The sequence below is a fragment of the Mus musculus genome, chromosome 12, assembly GCF_000001635.26.
Source record: "Mus musculus strain C57BL/6J chromosome 12, GRCm38.p6 C57BL/6J".
Taxonomy (NCBI): Eukaryota; Metazoa; Chordata; class Mammalia; order Rodentia; family Muridae; genus Mus; species Mus musculus.
Window position 1 is genome coordinate 99631487 of NC_000078.6, and position 16546 is coordinate 99648032.

A 16546-nucleotide genomic window follows, 5' to 3' on the forward strand; every position below is an offset into this window, starting at 1 on the left:
CTTGTGGTTCTGGTCTTCCAAACCAGAAGGTTCCACTAAGTTCTTCTTATAGATTATAGGGTTTCTTTAGCTACAACTTCAAACTTTCAATATGCCCCACTCTCATTGGGTATAGTTTGTAACTTAGCATCTGAATCTCTAAAAAGTGGTCACAATTTATTAGTCTAGAAGCCGCTAAAATGTTTGGTATGTGGTGTGAACAGTGGATCTCAGCGTCTCATGTCACCAGTAACTCCTTTCTCAAGAAAAATGGACTAAAGGTGATGAGATTGGTTAGGCATGTTGAGTCCTGTTATTGTTGGACTTTAGAGTTGATTCAGTCCAGTCAGAGAAAAATGCTACCCTTTCCAAAGTGAAAGAGTGTAGTCAACTCACCACCAAGTTTCTGTTTGTTTGAATGTTTGTTTGTTTGTTTGTTTGTTTGTTTTCTCCAGGAATGGTACTACTGTACTCCAGACACAGAGTCAGTTTCTGAGGTTGATCATTAGGACACTAACATTCAGCAGGACAGTATCTAAGTTGGCTTTGGTGCATTTAGGCATGGCCTATGTTTCTATCACTGGAGCTACTACCATCCTGGGTTTGTCTGGGGTCACCGAGGAGAAAGGCTAGCCAATGCTTCCTAGAGGAGTCATCCTACTGATTGCTGAGAGCTTCTTGTGCAGCGAATACCAGGATTAATATGCAGTGTCTACCATGCTCACTCCGGTAGGTATTTCCCCCTATGAACCGCTGTTCTCCATCTTCCGATGTGTTCCTCTGGTCCCATGACAAATCAATGCAGTCTATCACTACTTCTGAGTCCCTTACTTACAACCACTTCCTTCTCCATACAAAGTGGATGGTCAGCAAGCCTGAAGCTCTGTTAAAATGATTGATTTCCATTGGTCTCAGAGATACCTCTCAGGGGGTCAAGATCTGGAAGTAATCCATTTTCAGTTTGCACCAATATAGTGAGCTAACCGATTTCTGAACCTAGCCTGAAATGTACTCTCGTCAGCTGGCCCTGTGAAGCCATAGCAGTGTTCAGGTGAGGACTTACAGTGGGTAGAAGGCAGCTCCTCATGCAGCTTACGTGGCTGCTCTGAACCTGCACTTCTTCTCAGTGACAGTCTTTATAGTAGCTATTTCCTCCGCATTCCCAAAAGCCAGTGTGTCTCTTTCCATTAAACCCTAATACAGTTTAAAGATGTATTTATGTGTATGTATATGTATATGTATGTATGTGTGTGTATGTATATATGTGTGTATATATGTGTGTATATGTATGTATGTGTGTATATGTATGTATGTGTGTATATGTATGTATGTATGTGTGTATATATATGTGTGTGTGTATATATGTGTGTATGTATGTATGTATATATATATGTGTGTGTATGTACATATGTATGTGTGTATGTATGTATGTGTGTATATGTGTGTGTGTATGTATGTATATATGTTAAGTATGTGTGTATATGTATGTATGTGTGTATGTATATATGTGTGTATATATATATATGTATGTATGTATATATGTATGTACGTATGTGTGTATATATGTATGTATGTATATGTATGTATGTGTGTATGTATATATGTGTACATATGTGTGTGTATGTATGTGTGTATATGTATGTATGTATGAACATACATACGTATGCCTGTATGAGTATACATGCATCACATTCATGTAGTGCCCCTAGAGGTCAATGGAGGACATCTGAACCCTGGAATTGGAGTTACCGACAGCTGTGGGTACCCAGATGTGGGTGTGATAGGAAGCCAATTCCTCTCCTCTTTGAGAGCACTGAGTGTTCTTCACTGCTGAGCCATCTCTCCAGTCCCTCCGAATACAATTTTCCCAGGGTGGAAGTTTTAGTAACCGATGAGACGGATACAGAATCCCAGGAAGGTTCGTAAAGAATCTTCTTTGTTGATGTTTTATCTTACAGTACTAATTAGATATTTTCAGACATGCTTTAACATTTAGGTAAAATAGATTATTATGTAAACCTTTTATATAAAATAAAGATAAGACATGCTTCTGACAATTTGTTTAAAAAAAGCTACTAAATGTCACCCACCGCCAGGGATGACCCTGTTTTCTTTTGATTAGCACATAAGCAACGTCTTGGATTCCTTCTTTGAAGTCAAGTTCCTAGTACCATGTGGAACCATCTCTTTCGGGAAGGATTCCCGTGACAAACTGTGAGAATTGTTGTCTTCCTGGAATTTATCAAGCAACTTAGGAGAAACTGGTAAGGGGAGAGGAAAAAAACAGAATAGAAACAAAAATAGCCGATGTAGTCTCCTTGGCTACTATTTCGAAAATACTACCATTGTGGTTTGTGGGCAACCCGAGGCACAGGCTGGAGATGAGCCACCCTCAGACCTCTAATCCACACGATCTCCGAGTACCAAGCCACAGATTGTTCCAGCCTACGAGTGGAACAGTGTTATGTGGCAGATAGACATTCTGCTGCTGGACTACGGACTTTAGCCCGTGCCCTCGAGTGTGGTGTAGCTGTGTTCGGCTCTTATCACCCTGTAGAATATCTTATCCATCTGGGAATCTCCCTGTGTCACTGAGGATGTTGCCCTTCCTATGTCAGCCCAGAAGGAAATGATCCCTAAGTAGGAACTCCAGTTAACAACCAGGCACTTATGACAAGAGCAACCATAAAAATTGATGGAGCCCTTCACATCGACAGGGCTTAATCTAGGCCCTTTAAAAACCTTATTTACCAATTGTTACAATGACATCAGGTGGGTTCTTTGGGGACTTTACTTTCAACAAGAGACTTGGGGCTTCTTGAAACCACATAAGTCTTGCCAAGGGTTAACATTTGTCATGGACCAACTGGTGTTCCAGCCTTGCCCGTCTTGGCTTCAGAGCTAGTTCAGTCCCTTAGACCCGAGAAGACATGGAGATTGATACAGTGCAAGTGGTACCCTTTTTTTTTTAAGCACCATTAAGAAGCCCAACTTAGCCGGGCGGTGGTGGTGCACGCTTTTAATCCCAGCACTTGGGAGGCAGAGGCAGGCGGATTTCAGAGTTCAAGGCCAGCCTGGTCTACAAAGTGAGTTCCAGGACAGCCAGGGCTATGCAGAGAAACCCTGTCTCGAAAAACCAAAAACCAAAAACCAAAAAAAAAAAAAAAAAAAAAAAAAGAAAGAAAAGAAAAAAGAAGTCCAACTTATCAGCTACTTGTGAGCGGTTGGGAGATAAGATTATACTTGACACTAAATCCCACTTTTGATATTAAAAACATAGGTATGGATGGAGCCTTAAAAAGTTGGTTGAGGGTTTGGAGAGATGGCTCAGTAGATAAGAACACTTGCCCAAATTCAGATTTCAAGCACTCAGGTAAAAAGCCATGGCAGATGTGCTTGTAATCCTGGGGCTGCTGTAGACAGAGGCAGGAGGATAGCTGGAGTTTGCTGACTGCCAGCCTAACTCCAGGTTCAATGAGAAACCCTGTCTCAAGGCCATGAGGTGGGGATTTGAGAACAAGACACTGTGATGGTCCTACATAAGCGCCTGGGTGAATGCACTGGAATATACACAATTGCATACACCACATATTCACGCACACACCCACAAGACTCAGCGACTGACTGACTCAATGACGGAATGAATGATTGACTGAATGAATGAAATGCCTTTAGCAGGGTGTAGAACAAAAAAGAGAGTAAATAGAATCTTCTACTCCTTGAATTACTGCAGCAGAGCCACCCACCTTGGCCATAGATATAGTCACCTTGAATATTATAATTCTCTCTGGTACTTACCTAATAGCATGAGTCAGGAAATATGACATGCTTTTCTTAGAGTTGAGAGATGAAATAATTAATTCATAAGAGGCAAGTGAAGTGTAAAGCAGCTATTATCCCTAACAAGTGTGCCTTTTCCTATTGGCCTGTACATCCATGCACACACTGGGAACCCTTCAAATGTATCCAATTCTGCATTTGTTGCTGTTTGTCACCTACAGGGATAAGAGGGGTCATATAATGGGCTTCAGTTCAAAGAATGTGCTTGCTTGTGTAGGCAAATAGCCGTCTAAACCGTTTAAAATAACAAGTTGCTTAACACCATAAATCAAGGGAAGTTGTTTTCAAGTGTGGGAACATTGTCCCTCATTAGGCACGCCTATACAAGTACAGGTAATGAAAGATGGCTTCTCCCAGGCCTGAGTGCCAGGTACCTTCAGCTATGTCACAGTCCCATTCAGAGTAACGGACAAAGCTGGTCTCATTCTGATCATATTTCAGGAACTAGGGTCAGGATACAGATTTGATTTGCTAATGGCTTTTATGATAAGTTGACATTTTAAAAAATTATTCTTTTGTGTGTATGATATGTTTATGTATGTGTGAGCATGAGTGTGCCAATGCACACATGTGATATATGATTTATGGAGGGTACTATGTGATTTGTGGAGGCTAAGGGGCCACTGTGTGGACACAGTACTTTTCTTACATCATGTACGAGTTCTGGGAATCAACTCCTGTTGCCGGGTTTGCGTGCCAACTGTTTTACCCATAGAGTCACCTTGACTATGTTCTGGCTGTGGGTTTTTTTTTTTTCTTTTGAAAGAGAATATCACTCTTCAGCCCCTACATAGGCCAGGCTAGCCTCAAACTCACAGAGATCCTCCTGCTTCCATAAAGATGTGTACCATCACGACTGGCCTTGTTCTGGTCTCATAAAAGATCATGTCTATATGGTAGAATCCTACTGATGAATGACCAGGCTAGTCATCACTGATGACAGCAAACTCATACACTAGACTGTTCCTTTGTCCCCTAGAAGGACATGGTATAACTTAGCTTCATTTTCTTCATTTGTTTTTTAAGGTTTATTTAATTTTCATTTATAAGTCTCTCTGTGTGCCTGTGTATATGCATATATATATGCAGATGCCTGCAGGGGCCAGAAGAGGGCTCTGCGAGCTTGTAGGTCCTCTGTGAGAGCAACAAGCACTGTTAACTGCTGAGCCATCTCTCTACTCCCTCGACTTCATTTTCATAGCTTCTCCCGTGCCTTTCTCCTCTCTTCTGCTGACATCTTGCCTATGACACATGAAGCAGATCACACCATGTCCCAACTGCAGAAGCAATCTCTGCACATGAGGATAGTAAGCTTTTCCATTCCTTAGGGTACCAGAGGGTAGCAAGGCCCTCTCTAGTTCACAGATGGCACTGGCTCACTATGTTCTTTCTCCCTCCCCCTCCCCCTCCCCCTCCCCCTCCCCCTTTCCCTCTCTATTTCTCTCTCTCTTTTGTTTTTTTGAGACAGGGTTTCTCTGTGTAGCCCTGGCTGTCCTGGAACTCACTCTGTAGACCAGGCTAGCCTCGAACTCAGAAATCTGCCTGCCTCTGCCTCCCACTGTGTTCTCACAAGGTGGAAAAGATAAGGCTGTTTCTGGAGACTCTTTTATAAGACAATTCTCTCATCTACCTGCTGTCATTACTCAGGGCTCTTCTCCTGCCGTCCGTCACGCTGGTGGTTAGGTTTGAACAATGAATTTGGTAGGGATGCAAGCATGCAGGGCCTTTCATTACTACCAAGTCCAAACAGCTGGCGTGTGGTCATTACCTGGATGATCTCACCGAGTTTAGGTGTGAGACCCGGAAGGAATCTCATAGGTCATCTAGTGCGGTGGTCCTCAGCCTTCCTGATGCTGTGACCCTTTAATACCATTCCTCACGTCCTGGTGACTCTCCAACCATATTCTTGTTGTTGCTTCATAACTATAATTTTATTACTGTTATGAATCGTAACGAAAATGTTTGTGTTTTCTGATGATCTTAGGTGACCCCTGTGAAAGGATCATTTGACCCTCAAAGGGATCGTGACCCACAGGCTGAGAACTGCTAGTAACCTCTCTTTATTTTTACAAACTGTAGAGGAGGGCAGTGGGACGAGTACCACTTTCACTCACTGCCACAGAGGCAGAACTGAGACCTAAGAGTTGGTCTTCTTTACAAGGTGGGTATTGTCCATCACTGCAGGAGGTTGCTGTAAAGTCTTGTGCATTGGGACACCAGGTGTTCTACTGTGTCTTCCAAGGCCAACCTCTTAATGAGTGAGCCAGTCATTAAGCTACTGTTTAGTGATCCACTGTCCTCGGCTGAGTAGTTCGAATCCTAGTGCCTAGGCAGGATCAGAAAATGTCCTTGGTTCTGTCCCTACTAGAGGCTGAGAGTGACAGAAAGGAGTTCTGACTTCCTGTGTTCTCTCCTTCTACCTGAACGATCACCCTCCCTGGAGATTGTAGCTGAGGGTGTGACCCAAACTCCAGTCCAGGCATTGCCATCCCTTTTGGTAGAGGGCTTTGGTGTGGCTCTTCATTATAGTCTTAACGGTGATGCTGGACTCTTTGGGTCTTGAGTGTCTCACATGTTCTCTGAAGCCCCTATCCCTGTAAGGGTCTGAAAAAATCGCTGAAGGAAGACTCTAGAGTCAAATGGCACGCAAAGACAAAGAGCGTTTATTCTGCAGAAACAACCAGCATGCAGTAGTCAACCATTCCTCCAAATGGTGACCCCAGACAAAGATGCACAGGCCTTCTTACAGGGAACCAGGGGAACTCTCGAGTAGGATTAGGCAATCTCTAACGTGATTGGTAGAGGCCAAAGTGGTGACATCAGTATAATTTTGATTGGCTACTATGTTAGTTCTTTGATATTTACAGAGTGGGTTAGGTAATCTAAAATTTCATTGGTGGGTGCTGGGGAGGTCACAGGGGTCGGCTCCTGACTGGCTTGTGCCAAGTGGTCAGTGGTCTGTATTCCTATGTCATGACCGGTTAACCACAGGATGAGATAGAACTGTCCAGCACAGATGGCCCATCCTGAGATAAGATATTTTTCCATTCTCGTGGTTATCTCCAGGCTGTTCTATGGGAGGGGGTTTTATGACCTTATTTCTGGAATTTCTGGTCTGTTCCTGGAGCTGGTCACCTATGGCTTGGTTCCTGGAATTTACAGTCTGTTCCTGGGGCTGGTGACTTGTGGCCTAGTTCATGGGACTGCTGGCTCTCTTTCTGACATCAGGCCTGGTCCTAAAATGGAGAAAAATGGGTTTGATGCTGTCCTTTAAATCTCCAGCCCTGCTGTGACCTCTACTGCTGACCATGCCCACGTTCTTGGATCCACATTCACACAGACATAACTTTCCCCCTCTCCTTCATCTCCCTTCTCTTGCCAGCTGCCCAGACCCACAGCCCCTGCACGACTGCTTTCCTCCTAAACCCTAATAAACTTGACCTTGAGATTTCTTCTGAGTTCCTTTCTAAGACTAAGATCCCAAGAGGGAGCCCCAGTCTCCCTCTTAGCAATGAACTCATTGTGAAGTTTCTTCCTGCAGCAAAGTCAAGGATCTCAGCTTCTGGGCTGGAGAAATGGTTCAGGAGTTCAGAGTACTTGGGGCTCTTTGGGGAACCAGGGTTTGATTCCCAGTGCCCACAAAGAAGCAAGCAACCTTCTGTAATTCTAGTGCCAGAAGATCTGATGCCCTCTTCTGGCCTCCTTAAGGCACCCCCAAGCATGTGGTGCACATACATACATACATACATAACAAGCATATACATATATATAATCCAAGCTTCATCCAGAGAAAGGTCTCTGGAAAGGATTCAGGTTGCTATGGGTATCAGTGTGGAACTGTGTCTCCTGCTCCTGTCCCACTCCCACAGTCATCATGAGAGCACAAATTCTTCACAAAACCACCACACTGACCTCTGGCTGACTGGGGTCTAAGTCAGTCTAAGACAGTGCTTCTCAGCCTTCCTAAATGCTGTGACCATTTAACACCGTTCCTCACGTTGTGGTGACTCATGTTATAAGATTGTGTTTGTTGCTACTTCATGACTGTAATTTTGCTACCATTATGAATCATAATGTAAATCTCTGTGTTTTCTTATAATCTTAGGTGACCTTTGGGAAAGGGTAGTTCAACTCATAAATGGGTCACGATCCACAGGTTGAGAAACACTGGCCTAGGAGGGGCTAACTGGACACTACAAGTGCTCTCAGGACTTAAAAGCCCTCATTCACTATGCATGTCCTATCTGTTCAGGGCAGAAACCTCTATGGAAAGAAAGTCGAGGTGTGTGTGTGTGTGTGTGTGTGTGTGTGTGTGTGTGTGTGTGTATGTGTATGTGTGGTGTGAATGCACACCCTCCTCGCCCCCCCCACCACCACAGAGCAACTTTTGACATTCAGCAAGCATATTTTCAAATTAATTTATTTTCTCTCCTATACATAAGTGATAACGATAGTAATATAAAATTAAAGATTACAAGGCACCAAATATTGATCAAGATGCTGCAGATATAACAACGCTCTGCGTTACAGGTAAGCATCTAAATCCTACAAAAATTAAGAAATGTGCACAGCATGGCACAGCATGGCACAGCCAGTAAGTGGAGAGCTTTCCACTCAGCCAGCTCTTTAACAGTCTGGAAAATCGGTATTCAGAGAGCTGTGTCCCAAGTGACTACTGCGGACATTCTGAGTAGCCCAGCAACACAGTGACCTAATCACCCCTCCCCCACGAAGATGGAAATGTGGATTGAGAAGGTTCCTAATAGACTCACTGGTGGCTCCTCCGCAAAGCCCCGAGCGCCACCAACCCCACAGCAACTGCTTTGCCAGGCAGTTGGGGGCCATTGCCAGTTCGGAACAGCAGAAAGGCATGTTCAAAGTTGCGCTTTTGGAAAATTAATCTGGCTGCAGTCTGGAAGATAGGCTGTCTTTTCTCAGCCTAACAGTACCCGTTGTATGGTCCTACTGCGACTCCAGCAAGTGGCAGAGTAGAGTTGTGCTCTGTGTCTTTGTAACTACTGTGCCTGGGGCCCAAGTTCCCTAAGCCAGACCGCCTAAAGCTGAGGAAAGGCCTTTGCCCATCCCCACATGCTCCCTTTCTTCAGAATGGGCACCCACTGTGCTAAGCACCTCAAGGCTCCCAGCACTTCCTCTTGTTTTTAACCCTCCGTGGGGGCCCCTTCTCAACAGGAGACTGTTCTTTTAAATTGAAGTTACCCTGAAAAGTCAAATCCCACCAGCAGCTGGAGTGGGTAGGGCTGCTGTACATCCTGTTGGGGGGCAGAAACCACAATGTTATTTATACCCGAAGCTCTTTATTCATGGTGCTTTACAAAACACAAAAGGGGCAGTCCCCTGTCTTAGGGAGCCAACAGACCACAGACACACATGAAACAACAGAGAATAACCAACCCCTCCTCTCGGCTACAGAATACCGACTCCCGCTAGTGCAGTCCCCTCCACTGCCTTTTGTTTCTTTTATTACCTTCCCCTGCGTAGTCTTATTATGGAAATAGACTCCTAATTAACACATCAGGTTTCCCCTTTCCAAAATGTCTCTGAAATGTGCCTGTTCCATGATGCCCTTCACTCAAAACACCCCCTACTATCTTTATTTTGTTCGGCTCCTCTCCCTGGCGTGTATTATTTGTTTCTTTGTATTGAAAGCTTGTCAGCTCCCGGGACCTGGCACGTATTCATTAGGAGGATGGTCCGGAGCATGACACAGGGTGATGGAGAGCAAGTCTGAGTGAGGAACTGGGCAAAGAATCAGAAAACGCTGACGGCTGCAGCGTGGGGGATGATGCTGAAGACCACGGTCCAATTTTGGGAGCTGGGGTGACCAACAGCCAGCTGTTTGGGATGTGGTTCTTTACTTCCCCTAAACCAGGCCTTATAAAAGTAGGCATCACTGTTTACTTCTGTGCCTTTAAAAGTCCTTTTGTTCCTTCTCCTCTGCGCATCCCCCCCCCCCACCAGTAGCGCGGGGGGGGGGGGGGAGGGGCTTGAGGGGGAGAGTCCTCACTTTCGTCTTCTACCTAGCTGAAGTCTACTGGTATTCAAGGTCAAAACTGAAGTTTCATCTCCTTCCGGAACTTTCCAGGGCTCCCCAAGTCCTAATTAAAAACCTCTGAGTGGTTTATCAGTCAAAGAGAAAAGGGGTGCAGAGGCAGGAGGGGTAAAGAGCGTTGGTGGCTGTTTCTGGAGTTAAGGAAGTATTACATCCGCTTTCTTTACTGCGCTCAGCAAGTACCACTTATGACTCACTACCCAGATGCCGTCTCCTGGCACCCGCAGACCCCCCAGCCAAGGTGGAAAGGCTCCTGAGTGCAGGCTGTCTGCAGCCACCAACCACACAGGGTTGCCTGGGTGGATCGCACTTGCCTACAATTGAGCAGCAACTCAAAGAGTCTATCCTCAGAATTTTGGACTTGTGTCTGTGTCTGAGATGTCTATTATTCTACCTATAGGCAGTGTGTGTGTGTGTGTGTGTGTGTGTGTGTGTGTGTGTGTGTGTGTAGGGCAGAGATGTTATTTCTTGAGTGCTATCACTTTAACATTTTTAAAGAGATTTATGTAAAGAGATTTAAATGTAAAGAGATTGTAATATAATCACATTATTTCCCCTTCCCTCTTTCCAAACCCTCCCATAATCCCCTCCTTTCTCTTTCAAATTCATGTCCTTTTTTTTTCATTAACTGTTGTCTCTCTCTCTCTCTCTCTCTCTCTCTCTCTCTCTCTCTCTCTCTCACACACACACACACACACACACACACACACACTCACACACAAATGTAACAACCTAAATACAACCTGCTCAGTCTGTATAATGTTTCTAATGTTTCTTGAAAGTATATATTTTCAGGGCTGACCATTAGGCATTGAATAGCCAATTGGTGTGCTCTTCCCTGGGGAAGACTGCTTCTCCTACTTACCCCTTAGTTGTTTGTAGTTCTTTGTCTACAGCGGATGCCTTGTAAGCCTTAGCTATACCCACTGGGACTTGGCTTCATAACTGCAATTTGATTAGTTGTGGTTTTCTGTAATGGTTTCCATCTGTTGCAAAAAAGAGAGCAGGTTCCTCGATGAGGGGTGAGGACTACATTTATCTGTGGGTAGAAGACAAATATTTAGAATGTGGTTAGGGATTAGGTTGGCTTAGTAACGGGATGACTGTAGGTTATCCTCCAAGATCACGACTTCACTAGCCTGACTGCTAGGTTTCCAGTATCAGGTGTGGTTTCCCTCTTGTTGAGTGGCTTTTAAGTCCAATTAGAGCTGTTGGTTACCACCAGGGCACACATGCCATTATAGCACCCTTAGGGTTATCATGCCATACTGGTCACTGTTGTGGTCCACGGGTGTCAGTACTGGGTAGGAGTGCTGGTAGCTGCCCTCCTTCACAAGCTTGTATGATGCCTTGTACCACAAACGTCCTTAGGGAGGAAGTGTTCAGGTAGCCACACCTACGGGGCCTTTGGTTTCTGTGTCTGAAATGTGTTGGAGACTGACACTGAGCCATAAGCCAAAGTTCCCCTCCCTTCTTGAGAAACTTCTGACCTTTTGAAATGATAGCTGACAGAATATCAAGATCAGATAATAGTATTTGCAAACTTTCTGAGAAAAACCACAGAGTGTTCCCTGAGCTAAGAGTAGATACTATGTTCCCAAGCAGTTATGCAGAACCCCCCCCCCCCCCCCCCGCACCCGGGCTGAGGCACGGGCAAGTTTCTCCCTCTTTACTTCCTCCTTCTTACCACTTATATTCTGTAACCTTGCTCACAATAAACAGACCTTGACAACCATTGCTTGGTCTTGCTCCTTTCTCCCCTATTTCTCTTTCAGGCATGGTCCCCCCCTCGTGGGGACGAATAACTGAGTCCTGCGGGTCGGGACAAGTGGCGCCTAACGTGGGGCTCGAGGTACAAACCCTTGCCAGATAGAGACCACCTTCCAGTTCCCGGGATCATCTCGCCGTTTGCACAACACGTTTCATCTGGGTGCGCTCTCAGCGCTCATGAGAGAATGTCATCCTTGGTAAGTTACCATTTCTCCGTCCTATAGAAATGGGCCAGAAGCTTTCTAAAGAGGCGCAGTTCATTAAGGATCTCAAGGCCTCCCTCAGGGAGAGAGGAGTCAGAGTTAAAAAGAAAGATTTGACACAGTTTTTCATCTTTATTTCTCAAGTTTGTCCATGGTTCATAATAGATGGACCAGAAATCCATCCCCTTAAGTGGGAAAGGGTAGGGCGCAATCTTAATGAACTTTTAAAAGAAAAGGGATCAGATACAGTGCCCATCCAGACCTTTAGTTATTGGGGCCTCATCAGAGATGTCATTAAATCATCCTCGGCTGAGGCAGGCACGATTGTTTCACTGGCTGAAGATTTTCTTAAGCCTCTTTCCTGCCCGGCTACACCAGCAGCAGCTTTAGACAGTTCTGCTCGCAGTTGGGCATTAAAAATGTTACTGGCATTCCATATAATCCTCAGGGCTAAGGCATTGTTGAAGGAGCTCATCAAACTCTTAAAAACATGATCTCTAAATTACAGTCAAACGGAGGAATTTTATATCCATTGACTGGTAACCATAAGACCCTGATCAACCATTCACTCTTTGTTTTAAATTATCTCATGGTCAACACTGAGGGTAAGTCTGCTGCAGATCGCCTGTGGCATCCTACCACTGCCCAAACTATGCTCAGGCCCTTTGGAAAGATCCACTAACTCACAAATGGCAGGCTCCTGACCCTGTCCTCATTTGGGGAAAAGGACATGCCTGTGTTTATGATGCCCAAGCGGGCAACACTCGATGGCTGCCAGATCACCTAATCAAATTATATAATCCACCCAGGGAGGCCCCTGAGAAATTACCCAATTGTGCTTAATTACAGGAAAGAAACTTCCCTATCTTCTCTACAACAGAGGGTAAAAATGCAGATGCTGCTTGTCCTCGGATTACTGTTGGTACCACAGGGTGTCGAAGCTGGTCTGCCTGTCGATCGGCTTACACTCCTGACCACTCTGTATGGTCAGCCCTGTGATTTCTACACCCTTATCACCCTTATCACAATACACTCAGTCAGTTGATTGTGGGGATAAGAATGCCTTCTTACAATATTTCAGCTCTCCTACTGGAGGGACAAGTCAACATTGGAAGTGTGTCAATAAGCCCAAACCTTTGCCTCCACTGTCTGATGGTCAGTGCCCCAGTAATTGTTCCTTTGTTGATCAGATGCGTGCTAGTTGTTATTCTTCCTTGTCCACATGCCTCAAAGATAGGCAGCCTTATTTTTGGGCTCTTCCCTCTAAGATGCTACAGAGTACGGGGGTGGGGGGGTGGATTGGTTTCGCAACACCCAGGTAATTGGCACCAATTCCTATACTTCAAAATATGTTACAGCTGGTTGCCTCGCACCCCCTGATAAACCGGCTTGTTGGCCATAAGCCGCTCCTCTTCATGTTTCAGATGGTGGTGGTCCCATGGACCACGTTTGAGAAGAATGGGTTCAACAGATAATTCAAGCCCAGATTGATGGCCTCCTTCTCCGCCTCCACCACCACCCAAAGTCCAGAGGCATTAATTTAGACCTCTAGACCATAGATATACGTGTTGCTACTCATAAAGCCCTAAATGTTTCCAACCCCTCCCTGGCCAGGGATTGTTGGCTGTGCCTTGCATTGGGAGCCTCTTGGCCCCTTGTAATACCCCTGCTTCATGAATCCACTATCGTCCCCTCCCAAGATAATTGTAGTTACACGGACCAAGGAGTCTAACGCATGCACGAGTCAGGGGCTCGTCCGAAAGCCGCCGTGGCGCAAAGAAGGTGAAGGGCCCCGCCCGGGGGCCCGAGGTGGGATCCCGAGGCCTCTCCAGTCCGCCGAGGGCGCACCACCGGCCCGTCGCGCCCGTCGCGCCGGGGAGGTGGAGCACGAGCGTATGCGTTAGGACCCGAAAGATGACGAACTATGCCTGGGCAGGGCGAAGCCAGAGGAAACTCTGGTGGAGGTCCGAAGCGGTCCTGACGTGCAAATCGGTCGTCCGACCTGGGTATAGGGGCGAAAGACTAATCGAATCATCTAGTAGCTGGTTCCCTCTGAAGTTTCCCTCAGGATAGCTGGCGCTCTCACTCTTACCCGACACACGCAGTTTTATCCGGTAAAGCGAATGATTAGAGGTCTTGGGGCTGAAATGATCTCAACCTATTCTCAAACTTTAAATGGGTAAGAAGCCCGGCTCGCTGGCGTGGAGCCGGGCGTAGAATGCGAGTGCCTAGTGGGCCACTTTTGGTAAGCAGAACTGGTGCTGCGGGATGAACCGAACGCCGGGTTAAGGCGCCCAATGCCGACGCTCATCAGACCCCAGAAAAGGGGTCTTTTAAGTTCTTACCAAACAATTTTAATGTATCCACCTTAATGTATAGCTCTTTTAAGAATGATTCCTTTGATGCAGATCTTGGCCTAGCCATGTTTATCTCATGCACCAGTTATGTTACCTTCTCTGCCTCAGGCTGTTTGGGTGCGGGGGGAAAAGTGTATGTATGCGGTGATAACGTGGCTTCCCCCTTTCTCCCTGTAAATTGGACTGGTTCCTGTGTGCCGGCCTTACTTTCGCCAGATATAGAGATTATACGAGGAGACGAGCCTGTTCCTCTGCCCAGTTTTGCTATGTTTGTCCCCCAGACATAAAGGAGCTGTTCAGCTTATCCCACTTTTGGTTGGATTAGGGATATCTGGGGCACTGGCTACTGGCTCTGCTGGAGATGGGGTGGCTCTAGATACTTACAATGAGCTGTCCCAACAGTTGATTGATGACGTTAATATGGTTTATCATTTATAGGGTCAGTAAAAGATCTTCAAGATCAAGTGGATTCCCTGGCAAAAGTGGTCCTACAAAATAGACGAGGCCTTGATTTACTAACTGCAGACAAGGGAGGTATCTGCTTAGCTTTACAGGAAAAATGCTGTTTCTATACAAACAAGTCTGGGATCGTCGGAGACAGAATCAGAAAACACCAAGAAGACCTAGAAAAAAGACGTCAAGAACTCTTCGCCAATCCCATGTGGAGTGTCTGGAATGGAGTGTTGCCTTACCTCCTTCCCCTCCTTGCCCCGGATAGGATTTCTTTTACTTATCTCTTTTGGACCCTGGGCATTTAGGAAGGTCACAGATTTGGTAAAATCAGAAATAGATGCAGCCTTTAAGAAGCCAGTGTCGCCTTTAAGAAGCCAGTGTCACCTTGAAGTCTGAGACATTGGCCAAGATACTTATGCTGAGCCCCCAGGCACCCCTTCGGTAGGCCTAGATTTCACAGTCCTAGACCCAGGCCCCGACCAAGGGTGCTTTGGTAAGCTATGGAGACATCAATGACAGGAATAGCATGATGCCACATACCAGGAGGCACACCCATGATAGGCTGTAGAGCATCTCAATGACAGGATTATTGCGAGTCCATGATCCAGGAGCCCACTCTGAATTGACAGTGCTGGGTATGGAGGCCATTTGCATAGCCTAAGACAGAGACTCTACCCTCAGACCCAACCATGTCGGGTGCTGGTTGTGGATGCACATCATGTAGCCTAAGACAGATGCTCCATCTATAATATAAAAGAGAGGGAAATGTTGGAGACTGACACTGAGCCATAAGCCAAAGTTCCCCTCCCTTCTTGAGAAACTTCTGACCTTTTGAAATGACAGCTGACAGAATATCAAGATCAGATAATAGTATCTGCAAACTTTCTGAGGAAAACCACAGAATGTTCCCTGAGCTAAGAGTAGATACTACGTTCCCAGGCAGTTAAGCAGAACTACCCCTCCCCCCAGGCTGAGGCACAGGCAAGGTTCTCCCTCTTTACTTCCTCCTTCTTACTGCTTATATTCTGTAACCTTGCTCACAATAAACAGACCTTGACAACCATTGCTTAGTCTCGCTCCTTCTTTCTCCCTTGTTTCTCTTTCAGTCATGGTCCCCCTCGGATCCCACGAATAACTGAGTCCTGCGGGTCAGGACAGAAATGCACGGTTTCTTCAGCCACACTTTCCGTATCCAGGGGGTAAGAATGTAAGAATGGGCAGTAGCAACGTCCTATAACGTTTTAGGAGTTCTATGGACACCTCTGTCCAACAACGCAGAAGAAGGCTTATCATGCCTGGTGTTGGAGGTTTTGTTAGGTGCTCTATGGCTCTCGGAGTGAGCATTGTCAGCTCAGATAGTGGGAAAAATTCATCTCTCTCTCTCTCCGTCCCTTCTCTCCCTCCCTGTCTTCCTCCCTCCCTTCCCCCTCCTCTTCCTCCCCCCTCCTCATATGTACTATAAGTATTTTTAGGTAGATAGTCAAAAATATGTTTCAACAAAGTCCCTCACTGATTGAAACTCACTAAGTAGGCTCGGTTGGCTGGCCAGTGAGCTTCAGGGTTCTGATGTCCCTGTTTCCCCAGTGTCAGGATTACAAGCATAAACCACTGCATCTCGATTTTATTTTTAACATGGATTCTAGGGGTCCAGCTGAGGTCCTCGTGCACTTTAGAGACCCAGTGTCTCCTAGCCCACACAGAGAGGTTGTTCTTGAGACAGCCGTGGAACCCTGTCAGCCCTTGAAAGTTCTCTTTCTACTCTTAGATGTCCTTTCTTGACTTTGGTTTTCTTCCAATGGTTGATGCCTGTGGCTTCAGGACACTGATGCCAGAAGCACCTGGGCATTTTAAGCTCATTGAAAAAGTCTACATAT

At 45.8% G+C, this 16546-nt stretch overlaps 1 long non-coding RNA gene across 1 annotated transcript; it reads left to right on the top strand.

Moving 5' to 3' along the window:
• The first annotated feature begins 11609 nt into the window (after positions 1-11609).
• On the top strand, positions 11610-15735 carry Gm19951 (predicted gene, 19951). The gene is made up of 2 exons (NR_166738.1): positions 11610-11856; positions 14658-15735. It is a non-coding gene; the product is annotated as a predicted gene, 19951 (long non-coding RNA).
• The last annotated feature ends 811 nt before the right edge of the window (positions 15736-16546 follow it).